The sequence below is a fragment of the Cryptomeria japonica genome, chromosome 5, assembly GCF_030272615.1.
Source record: "Cryptomeria japonica chromosome 5, Sugi_1.0, whole genome shotgun sequence".
NCBI classification, from domain to species: Eukaryota; Viridiplantae; Streptophyta; class Pinopsida; order Cupressales; family Cupressaceae; genus Cryptomeria; species Cryptomeria japonica.
Genome location: NC_081409.1, coordinates 383,321,309 through 383,334,605, shown reverse-complemented (window position 1 = coordinate 383,334,605; position 13,297 = coordinate 383,321,309).

The window sequence follows — 13,297 nt, the reverse complement described above, 5'->3', positions numbered from 1 at the left end:
TGTCTTACTTTGCTTGCTTGAGGGTTTTCTACTATCTCCTAGCACGGTGGGGTGGTTCCATTTCGGGATCACATGGTCGGGTGGTAGTGCCACTTCCCATCGGATGTTCTGGATTGTATCTTTAGGCGAGGAAAGGCTTTGCTGGTGTTTCTTGGTTCGTGGTTCACTAAGTATGACTACCGGTTGGTAGTCTTTGTTCAGCTCTAGGGTTTTTGGTTTGGCTTGTGTGGTGCAACTGATGATGTTTTGTGATGAGTTAGTTAAGAACAAGGATAAGGATCTAGATGTCACGTCAGCTATGTGCATGTGAAGGATTTCTTTGAGGATTTTGCACTTGAAGATTGAATGCATTGAATGTCTACCTTGGGAATGTGCATTTTTCTTAGCGATGTGTGAAGAGCGTGTGATGGGTTACTGTTTTCCAGATGCGGTGAAGATTGGATGATGCAAAATGACTTGAGATCTGTTTTAGATTGTTTCATTATATGTAATGTATTTGATGGTCAGGATTGGACCTCTTGTAATTGTAAACCTAAAATGTTTAGGGTTTAGGGTTTATGCTACCGACCTAATTGTTGTTTATAAGGTCGATGAGTTTTGTTATTGTAGTTGTTGGAAAAAGTTGTGTTTGTGTCTACATGTTGGAGATTTGATACTTGCCAAACCAAAGTGAGAAACCTGCAGAGTGTGGTTGCAGAAGAGAGGAACTGAAAAGGATCTGCCTTAGCAAGGAGTGTTGTTATCAGATCAAAGTTTTACCTATTGTCTTCTAACCATTTCAATAGAAGGTAAATCCCTTGACCGGGTAGCTTTAACAAGCTTTGTTGTAAATCCTCTAACCAGGTGGCTCAAGTTCATTGAGTTGTTTAAATCCTCTAGCGAGGTAACTCTTAACAAGGTTTCAACCTTTAACAGGGTATATAGCCATCCCTTAACCGAGTGATCCCTAACAGGATCGGTTCCTAACAGAACCTTTATTGTAAAGTCTTTAATCGGATTAGGCTCCTAACATAGCGTACTTCAAAAGAGTTCACAAACAAGCTTGTGGGTATTCATCCCCACTATGGTTTTTCTCATTTGGGTTTCCATGTGAAAAATCTGTTTGTTATGGGTTGTGAGTTTTTCACGTGATGATTGAGTGGTTTTTTATTAAGTTAGATATGCATGCAGTGCTAAATGGTTGTGGTATTATTGATACAACTCATGCATGATTATATCGGTGAAGTAGTCATCAAGATTTGAGATCTGTTGTATGTTGTCTGAAGTGTTTTTGTTTAAATAGTATAGCTTTTTGAAGTACTTCTGTTTAATCGGTGTTGCTATGAGACAACCGGTTAGCTGTGCTTTGATATGACAAAGTGTTGAAGCAGTTTTTGTGTGTACTGATTCACCCCCCCCCCCTCTCAATATCGGTTAGGACCTTAGTAGTTCATCATTATTCATCAATTGGTATCAGAGCCCATCCAGGTCCTCGGTGATTTAAGCTTAACCGCTTGAGGCAAAAGATCACGTTTTAATGATGAAGAGGGAAGGTCCTAAGTTCAATAGGGACAAATTTACAATATAGAAGGATAGGATGAAGATATATATCAAGAGTTTGGGTGCACAACACTGGAGATATGTTGAGAATGCCTATGTAATCCCCACTGGCACTCTAACCGATGATCAGAAAAGAGAGATACAAGAAAATGGGCAAGTCATGGAAGCCCTTATTAGCAACTTGTCCAATGTAGAGTTCATTGATGTACAAGATGAGGACAATCTGAAAGATGTGTGGGACAAACTGGAATCCATTTATGACGGTGATGAACATGTCAAGCAAGCTAAGGAAGAAATCCTTAGAGGAAAGTTTGAAGATATGAGGATGGTTGAAGGAGAGACCATTCAGCAGTATAACATAAGAATCAAGATAGTGGTTGGAGAGATCAAGAGCACTGGTGGAACAATTGATGATGCCACTATTGTCAGTAAAGTTCTGAGATCACTTTTACCGGTCTATGCAATCAGGGTTGCTGCTATGCAAGAGCTAAGGTCTATCGACAAAACCAAGGTATCATTAGACTCTATTATTGCAAAGTTGACTGCATATAAATTGAATAGCTATGATGGTAGTGTTTAGAAGACCGATTCAGCCTTTAGAGCGTTTGTTTCCTCCGCACCGACCAAGAAAGGAAAAGAGGTCAGTACCAGTTATGAATCCAGGCCAAGCAAAGATATGGACAACGAGGAGATTCTGATGGAGTTTGAATCTCTTCTTGCCAAGAGACTTCCAAAAGGCACCAGAAAATATAGAGGTAAGCTTCCTCTGAAGTGTTTTTCCTGCAATGAGATAGGACATATAGCTGTTAATTGTCCTAACAATGACAATAAGGATAAACCAGAGAGGTTTAGAAAGTATAAAGGAGTGGGTAGGAAAAATTGTCTTGTTGCAGTGGATGAAGGTGTTGTCGATGAGGAATCTAAGGATGAAGAGAATGAGGACATAATGTTTGTGGTTGTCAAGGAAGAGTTGTCTAACCAAAAAACCCTTGTCTCACATATTGACAACTCCAACGAATGGATCATTGATAGCGAGTGTTCTCACCATATGACCGATGACAGGAGAAAGTTTTTGTCTCTTGAAGAATATGATGGTGGTGTTGTCCAGTTTGGTAACGATGCACCTTGCATGGTGAAAGGAAAAGGATCCATCTCACTAAATGGAAAGAGCAGTGTGAATGATGTCTACTGGGTGGAAGGCCTTAAGCACAACCTTTTGAGTGTTGCTCAGCTGAACAACAAAGGACTCATTCTAGAGTTCAAAGGTGGAGTCTGCAGAATAATTGGAAAGTGTGGTGAACTTATTGCCACCGGTAAGCAGACCAAAGGAAACATGTTCCAGCTGAATGCCAAGATTAGTCAATGCCTAATGGCAAAATTTGATGACAGTTGGATATGGCATAGGAGACTTTGTCATATAAATTTTGACAATATTGTAAAGGCTAGTAAGATCAAGGCAATAAGATGATTGCCTTTGCTGAACAAACTGGAGGATGCCTTGTGCAGAGAATGCCAACTTAGGAAGATGTCCTCCTCAACATTCAAAGGTAAGTCCTTTTCAGCAGAGAACTTACTTGATCTAGTACACACCGATCTGTGTGGTCCGATGAAAACTAGAAGTATTCAGGGAGATTGGTACTTCATGATTCTTACCGATGATTGCTCAAGAATGATGTGGGTCATATTCTTGAAAGACAAGTCTGAGGCATTTGGAAAGTTCAAAGCCTTTAGGGCATTGGTGGAGAAGGAAAGCGGTAGAAGGATAAAATGCCTAAGGACCGATCAGGGAGGTGAATTCACTTTTGATGAATTCAATAAGTACTGTGAGGAGAACGGTATTAAGAGGCAATTGTCTTCCCCAAGGACACCATAGAAGAATGGCATAGTAGAAAGAAACAACAGGACTGTAGTTGAAGAGGCCAGAACTATGTTGATCCAAGGAAATGTCGCTCACACATTTTGGAGGGAAGTGGTGAGCACTGTAGTCTATACCATGAACCAGGTACTCATTAAGAAAGGTAAAGAAAAAACCCCTTATGAGTACTTGAATGGGAGAACTCCCAATGTGAGTTATTTCAAAGCATTTGGGAGTAAATGCTATATTAGGAGAGGTGAGCACCTGAGCAAGTTTGATGCTAAATGTGATGAAGGAATATTTCTGAGATATTCCACTAAAAGCAAAGCTCTCAAGTGCTACAACAGGAGGACTCAGAAGTCAGAAGATTGTTGAGAGTATCAATGTCAGGGTTGATGAATCCCCTGAGAAGCCTGAGGAAACCATTAGCAAGCAAACAAAAGATGAACCGGATTTAGCCTTCCGGGAACCAATTAAGAAAGAAACAAGTGACAAACACTGCAAAGACCTCAGTGTTTCTGTACCGATAGAAGCTTTATTAGGTGAAGAAGAAGATGAAGCGGAAAAAGAAGAGGAAAAGCAAGTTGAACTAGCTACGGTCATTCCTAGGTATGTAAGACTACATCATGATCCAAAGCAAATCATAGGAGACAAAGATGTAGGAATACTTACAAGGAGAAAGGTGAAAGAAAATTCTTGCATGATTTCAGAATTTGAGCCTAAGACCGCCAGAGAGGCACTTACTGACGAAGACTGGATAAAGGAAATGGAAGAGGAGTTGGACCAGATAGAGAAGAATGCAACATGGTCCTTAGTATCCAGACCAGAACACAAGAATGTCATAGGTACCAAATGGGTCTTCAGGAATAAGCTGAATGAAGAAGGCACAATGGTAAGGAACAAGGCAAGAATTGTATGCAAGGGATATGCTCATGAAGAAGGAGAAGACTATGGAGAAACCTTTGCCCCAGTGGCTAGATTGGAAGGTGTCTGAATGCTACTTGCATTTGCAGCATTCAAGGGATTTAAGGTATACCAGATGGATGTGAAGTCTGCCTTCTTGAATGGAATCCTGGAGGAAGAAGTGTATATTGAGAAACCAGATGAGTTTGCTTTGTCAGAAGATAATGACATGGTGTGCAGATTACACAAGGCCATATACAGATTGAAACAGGCACCAAGGGTATGGTACGAATAGTTACACTCTCATCTTATGAAGATAGGATTTCAAAGAACAAGTGAGGACAACAAAATCTACCTGAAATCTAAAGGTGATCAGATTCTGATATGTGAAGTATTTGTAGATGATATAATCTTCACTGGAGATGATGATATGAGTCATGCATTTGCAGATGTGATGAAAAAGGAGTTTGAGATGTCTCTGATTGGAGAGATAAAGTTTTTCATTGGTCTATAGATTCAGCAGATGAAAGAGGGTATCTTCATTACCTAGTCTAAGTATATCAAAGAGGTATTGAAGACCTTTGGCATGGAGGAGAGAAAACTGGTTGGAACACTGATGGTAACCGGCTGCAAATTAACAAAGGAGGATGATACAACATTGGTGGATGAGAAGGAGTATCAGTCAATGATTGGTAAGTTGCACTATGTGGTGCACAATAGACCATATATTGCTCATGCAGTGGGCATAGTGGCCCGTTTTCAGAAGAGTCCAACAGAATCCCACTTCGTAGCGGTAAAGAGGATTCTTAGATACCTGAAAGGGACAATTGATTATGGATAGTGGTATCCATACAATGACGACTTTGATCTCAAAGTGTTTACAGATGCAGATTGGGCAAGTAATGTGGACCGAAGAGTACAACCGGTGGAGCGTTCTTCCTTGGTGGAAGACTAGTCTCGTGGACGAGCAAGAAGCAGAGTTGTATTTCCTAGTCTACAGCTGAAGCAGAGTATGTGGCAGCATTTATGAACTGCACTCAGGAAATCTGGATGAAGCATGTACCAAATGGCTTCAAAGTGAGTGTATCAAAACCGGTGAGTATTTTTTGTGATAATACTAGTGCAATCAATATTTCCAAAAATTTGGTATTGCATGCTAGGACCAAGCATATTGAGCTCAAGTATCATTTTTTAAGAGAAAAGGTTCAGAATAAAGAGGTGGTATTAGAACATGTTTCCAGTAAGGAGCAGCTAGCAGACATATTCACTAAGCCCTTATCGAAGACTTCATTTACCTATTTGAGAGGTGAATTAGGGGTTCGGCCCCTTCATGAAGTAAACTAAAGTTGTGTGCTCCACATCAGTGAGGTACTACCATGTTAGATCTTATAGGATTGATGTGTTGAAGGATGCTACTCCATAGGGGGAGCAACATAGTGGAGCTTGGAAGCTTGTGCCTCCACTTTGGCATTGTTGTCAAAGGGGGAGAAGATATCTGATGATGAAGACATAAGGGGGAGAGGATATTTGGCTGAAGTGCACACTAACCAGTTCAAGTGGTGGTGGTGATCTCTTATGTTAAACCGGTATATGTTATTCAGAATGGTGCAGATACTGAGTACTGATACACTGAGCATTATCATCAATGCTAAAGGGGGAGATTGTTGGCATATGATGAAGCGATGATCATGTATGTTGTCATTGATGTCAATAAGTACTCAAGCAGGCGAACTGGTATGCACCGGTATGAATATTGGAAGCGGTTATGGTCAACCAGGATGGAGTGGACCGGTGTCGAGGTTCACTGAGTATGACTATCGGTTGGTAGTCTCTGTTCAGCTCTAGGGTTTTCGGTTTGGCTTGTGCGGTGCAACCGATGATGTTTTGTGATGAGTTAGTTAAGAACAAGGATAAAGATATAGATGTCACGTCAGCTATGTGCACATGAAGGTTTTCTTTGAGGATCTTGCACATGAAGATTGAATGCATTGAATGTCTACCTCGAGAATGTACGTTTTTCTTAGCGGTGTGTGAAGAGCGCATGATGTGTTATTGTTTTCTAGATGCAGTGAATATTGGACAATGAAGAATGACTTGAGATCTATTTTAGATTGTTTCATTCTATGTAATGTATTTGACGGTCAGGATTGGATCGCTTGTAATTGTAAACCTAAAAATTTTAGGGTTTAGGGTTTATGCTATCGACCTAATTGTTGTCTATAAGGTCGATGAGTTTTATTATTATAGTTGTTGGCAAAAGTTGTGTTTGTGTCCGCATGTTGGAGATTTGATACTTGCCAAACCAGAGTGAGAAATCTGTAGAGTGTGATTGCAGAAGAGAGGAATTGAAAAGGATTTGCCTTAGCAAGGAGTATTGTTATCAGATCGAAGTTTTACCTGTTGTCTTCTAACCATTTCAACAGAAGGTAAATCCCTCGACCGGGTAGCTTTAACAGGCTTTGTTGTAAATCCTCTAGCCAGGTGGCTCCAGTTCATTGAGTTATTTAAATCCTCTTGCGAGGTAACTCTTAACAGGGTTTCAACCTTTAACCATCCCTTAACCGGGTGATCCCTAACAGGATCGGTTCCTAACAGAACCTTTATTGTAAAGTCTTTAACCGGACTAGGTTCCTAACAGAGCGGACTTCAAAAGAGTTCACAAAGAAGCTTGTGGGTATCCATCCATGTCGTGGTTTTTCCCATTTGGGTTTCCACGTGAAAAATCTGTGTGTTATGGGTTGTGAGTTTTTCATGTGATGATTGAGTGGTTTTTGATTAACTTAGATATGCATGCAGTGCTAAATGGTTGTGGTATTATTGATATAACTCATGCATGATTATATCGGTGAAGTAGTCATCAAGATTTGAGATATGTTGTATGTTGTCTGAAGTATTTTTATTTAACCGGTATAGATGTCTGAAGTACTTTTGTTTAATCGGTGTTGCTATGAGACAATCGGTTAGCTGTGCTTTGATATGACAAAGTGTTGAAGCAGTTTTTGTGTGTACTAATTCACCCCCCTCCTCTCAGTACCAATTAGGACCTTAGCAGTTCATCATTATTCATCAACTTTAAATGCTTTCATCAATTGCTCTTTACCAAGAGTTGTAGCTTCCATAAAATTACATGCTAGTGAAAATACCTCATAGTTCTCCATTTGCCTATGAAATAGTCCATTCAGGGAACTCGTCTCATCTTCAAAGCAATCTTCTAGTTCGAGCACCCCTTCATCATTGGGTTACATCCCTTTCCTTCCTTCATCCATACCAAAATATCCACCCTCAGACTCTGAGTCAGAGGATGCCAATTCTTCACTCACCACCTACTTCCTTAAGTCAATCACATATTTATGCCCTTTAGTCTTGATGGAGAGTGTGTTCTTCTTCTGGTTATGATTTGTCTTCGCCATGATCAACCAACCTCTTCCAAGGAGAGCATCATAGGCCTTTTTCTCTAGTGGAATGACGATGAAGTCGAGGAAGAAATGTTGGGTGTCGATAACAACTTTTTGTGCCATAATTTTTCCCAAGGGTTTTGGTGATGTGTTTTTTAGGCACATGCGAACACATAATAAAATACCTTAAGTATCTTATCCTCTCTTGAACAAAGTCTCTTGGATGCTGAAGATTAGCTTAAGGATCATTCGAGACGACTCCAAGGTTCATGAATGTAGGGTCACTACATGTGGATAAGCTTTGTTGGTTGATGTGATTATGCTAGAATTACAAGGGGACTTACATTTGAATGCCTGAATGCTTGATTTGTTGGAACTTAGATCATCTGATGTTACAATATGGTGATGGTTTTGATCCTAAACTAGCTTGATTTTGAAAAAATGGCAAAAGGTAAAGGATTGAGAAGGTCTATTCTAAGGCCTAGAATGTAAGAACATAGATGAATGACTATATGGAATCCTACCGAGCAAGGTCTCACCATCAACTTGAATAATTTGACACAAGCTCAGTGCAATCTTCTAAGGATATTTCAAAGATGTTTGAATCGATACCATCAAACATTGATCGCCATTCAAGCTATTGCATAAGCAATGGATGAATAAAGATTTGAAGTTAAGCTCATATCATTCCAGTTGACCACACAAGGCACACTTACAATCAGTAAGAGGCTAGTGGTATGGACTGGGCAGATTCCACACAAATGCATTCAACAAATTCTTCCATTCAATCTAATTATTTATCATCTAACAGGAAGATCCAACAAGAAATCATGCACGTTATAAAGAAACAACACACTTCATCATAACTTCAATGAAAATGGAGTTCATTTACAACTTAGGCAACAATTTCTGCCTCCTCCTCCTACTCTACTCTAATTACTATTATATTCTCTTAAGACTATCTATTGACTATTAGATATTCTACTCGCTATTAACCTTTACAAATGAAGAGCTTGAGCTTTATATAATGCTCTCAATACAATTCAATGGCTCAGATCCATTTGAAATCAATGGCCGATATTTTACAATGAAAACCCTAATTAGGGTTTGTTACAACAAACTTAGTTCGGCCAATGAAATATTTACAGCACTTTGGCATGACCAATAGATGATAAGGGTAGGTGCCTCAAAGTTTGTGCCATCATTGGTGAGTCAGGTACATTGCATCTAGACATGTTGATGTGGAACCCCTCTGATTAAAGAGTGGTGACTGAGATGCCACCTCAATTTGCTTCTAGATTTAGAAGATTTGATACTTGACATTACAAGCTTGCTCGAAGTAGCAGTGATGGGATATATTGAGGTAACTGAGTCCTTCCTTCATCCTCACTTGCTTGCCTTGGAGTGATTGTATAACTTCTCTTTCGCACTCCTTTGATCTCTTCATGTCTCCATGGTGCGGTGAAGGTTGAAATTCCTCTTGGGCGTGAAGTTTCTCCTCTTACACAGTGGTGTAGGTTTTACAATCTTTCTCCTTTTCGCTTTGCAATCACCATCCTCTCCCATCTACAAAACAAAACAAACATGATATCAAATACATAATATATAACTTTGATAATTCTTCTTAGCTTGATATATCCCTTGATTTTATGTGTTTTGGAGGTTTGATAAGAAGATCTAGAGAAATTCACCTTCACGAAGGAGCACTTTTAAGTTGATTTTCGCTCTTAGAGAGGAGCTCTTGAAGTTTACTCCACCCTTGATGTTCATGAAGTTGTCCTTGCCTTTGAACTTACTCTCCTTCATTATATGAGCTTAACCAAAAATGACTCTTTCCAAACTTCAAATCAGTTTAAGGTAGTAATCATGTAACCAATCTTGCACCTTCGCCTTTAGTTGGGAACACATGAAGTAGAGTTCACTCACTTGAAATTCATTCATGTGTCTTAATTTTTTAAGCTTGCTGATGTGTGCTCCAAATTGTGAAATCATGAAATTTGCTCCAAATTATTTGATCATGAAGTAAGTGTCCTCAAATTTATTTCATTCTTTTACTTCCCATTTCGCTCATGAAGGGTCAAAGGTGAAATTCAAAGTTGGTTGTTGTATCATGAATCTTGAAGTTCATTGTCCTGGGTAAATAAATGAAATTCCCTCATCTATGTGGATTCATGAAGTTCACTCTATTTGCCCAAAGATGGGGTGATGTGGTAAAGAAGTGCCATGAAGGGGTTAAGGTGGAAGGGGTAGAGTGAGGTGGATGCTCTCCCTTTTATTTAAAATTTATTAAAATCCTTTTCTTTCATTTCAAAATTTTGGTGGAGCCCATGCAATGCAAAAAACATTCTAAATTCCCAATCCAAAAGTTAGTGGGTCCCAACAAAGAGTCCTTTAAAACTTATTTAATTCTCTATTTTGGAGTGTGTGGGGCCCAACATGTAATGTGATACATGGAGAAAGAGGGGGAATGGGATGTTGGAGGAAAGGGGGAAAGGGGGACATAATGGATATAAATGATGGAAGTAGGAGATGCGTGGGTTTAGGAGGTATAAGGGGTAGTGGATGGAGTTAGGGGAGGTTAGGGAGTAAAATATAATGGGAGTGTAGGTAAAAATGAAGATATATGTAGGTGAAGGGTAGTGGATGAGTATACTAGGATGGGAAGAGGGTTAGGTAAGTGAGGGTATAGGTGAAGGTAGGGAGGTGTATGAGATGGAAGGGGTAATGGAGATAAAGGTAAAGGTAGTGGAAGGGTTAGGTTAAGGATGTGGGATGGAAGTTAGGAAATATAAGGCAGGTTAGGACATGGGGATGGGTGGAAGGAATGGTAGATGGAGTATAGAAAGGTAAGTGGGTAGAGGATATGGTAAATGGAAGTGAAGTGTGGTAGAGGAGGTGGAGATAGAAGGAAATGGAATAGTGAAATGGTGAGGAATGAAAATGGGAGTTCTCGGGTTTGGGCACCCACAAGCAGTGGTGGGAGAATTGGAAGTGATTATATCTTGGCTGGGAAAAGGGAGTGTTGAACCTCACTTCATTCTTAAGAGGGAGATTTGATCAGCTCTTGAGAAACTACAAATAAAAATTTAATAGAAAAGACTCAACAACAACTAACATCTAAACTAAGATGACTAACCTAGAAAGCAAAAAAGTGGGGGTCCCCATTTGCAATGGGGTGATGTGTGAATACCTCACAACAGGTTTGATACCATGTTTGTCGACACCTACAAGCTAGAATGTTGGTGGCCATAGAGTTGGTTTTCCCAGACCCCTCCATGTTTCTTTTGGTAATACATTTACTCTAGAGCCATCATCCACGATGGTATTGGTCAGCTTTCATCCCATGATCTCCATTTGTACTACAGTTGTCTCCCGACCAATACTCATAGTGTGCAGCATGGGGTCCACGGTTGATGTGCTAGATGGTTTTGTCATTGGTTATTACATGGTAGATGTGCCAGATGATTTTTTCGTCGGTTCGCGATGTTCCTAGTTGATGATATTGTCACCAACTACATTTGTGAGGGCCATTTTCAATTATGCAATAGTCTGCAGAAGATCAGATACCTATACTGGTATGGTAGCTTGTAACATTTATTTTATGATAGTTTTTTCGGACTCCAATCATGGTGTAGTATTGGAGGCATCATGTGAGGCCCTTCGCTCCTCCCCCGTCGCTCGTTCAACATCTGCCTTTGCCTCTTGAAGTCTTTCCTTTTTCGTATGGGGATCAGGGTACACTTCTTTTTTGCTTTGTAACCTCGTGATTGCGAGTACCTCCTCGTCTGGCTCTTTGATGTTTAGCATATTTACCCCTTTTTGTTTTGGACAGTTGGTGTCTTTATGGTCAATTGGTCCACACCATTTTCATAATGATTGTATGTTGTCTTTCTTATTTTGGCAGTCTCTCGCGAAGTGTCCCCATTCGCTATATTGTTGGCACTGTATGATAGGACATCCTTGTTAGAATCAATGACAGTCCCAAAGACACTGGGGGGGCTGAGTCAGTGTCTAACCGGTTTACGAAATATTTATAATTATTTAAAACTTTGCATCCCAAAATAGTGTACCGGTAAATAAGAATTAATGCAGCAAATAAGAATAACAGAGACATAATAGAAAACACACCATAACACAAGATATTTAACGAGGAAACCCGGTGTGGGAAAAACCTCAGTGAGATTTGTGACCCACAATATTTACACACTGACTAATGAATAAATACTACTTACAATGAGGGGCCTGCACATGCAGGGAGGCCAACAGCCTAGAGCTCACTGCTCAATAAAGAGTCACATTGACTATAGAATGAATTTTCAAAATCCAATACAATGTACTGCTTCAAAACAACATCTCTCATTCTAGGTTTAGTACCAGTTTAAGCTCAGACAATAACCAAAACCTTTGCTGTCAACTATATCACCTTATACAAAATTGCCTTATACTTCTCATCCATCTACTTACAAAAATGACCTATAAGATCTCATACATATATGAGTCTATTACAATGTATCATGTTGGTTAAAAGATATTTACATTAAAATACAATAAACAAAAGTTTATTCCATGTCGGCCTGAGTGACGGTATGCATTGTTGTCGATGTCAGTGAAGTGCCTGTCGGTGTATGTAGAAATCTATTGTTGGTGCCGGTAATTGCCGATTGGTTGCCAGTTGGTTGCCATCAATGACAACATCAACTATTCTCATAAGAGTGTAGAATGCCAACAATCTCCCCCTTTGGCATTGATGGCAACACTCATGAGAAAAATCCAAAAACTGTTTCCAAAAATTGAAGTCCAAAAAGATTCCAAAAAGATGTGCTCCCCCTGAGCAAGTGATCTCCTCTGTACAAGCATTTTTTCTCTCCACTACTCCCCCTTTGACATCAATGACAAAGGTTGTCAAAAATAATCAAATGAGTGCAAAAATTTCACCTCAAAGTCTGTAACCGGTTGGTTACAATGAAAAGTATCTGCCAAAACTAAATTCAGACTCTGCATAAACCTTTTGGTATCATTCAAAGTTGCCTCAGTCTGTTGAATCGTGTCGGTGAGATAATGCATGTGTTCTTTCGGTGATCGCTCTCCTTGAACTAATACCTTAGATATTTCAATTCTCTAAGTGATAAGATTGTCCAACTTAGGACCAAGTTTATTTTTAAGTTCCCGGGCATTTGACCTTATCCTTGCCTTCTCTTTCTCAAGATTCTCTAACTTCTCCTCATAAACTGCCATTTCTTGCTCAAAAACTGATATATGTCCGGATGAACCAATTATATTATCTACTATATCATCAATTTCTTTATGTGTTTTTCTAATCTCCTCATCTATGTCCTCTGTCAAAAGGTGAGGTTTGCATGTTTCCCTATATAGATCCTTGTACTCCAAAATTGTAGAGTTAAGTACCGATAATAATGTATTCAAGTGTTCTGTACACTTCTTTATAGTGTCTTCAAAGAATGTGTTTTTCTCTTTTTCAACTCTCTCCTTAATTGTGTCCTCATTCACCTTATCAATAGTTATTACATTATCAACAATAAATTTGGACAATGTGTCCAATTTATCTAAAGAATCCTTAATGTGATCTATGTTACAATTTGGTGCA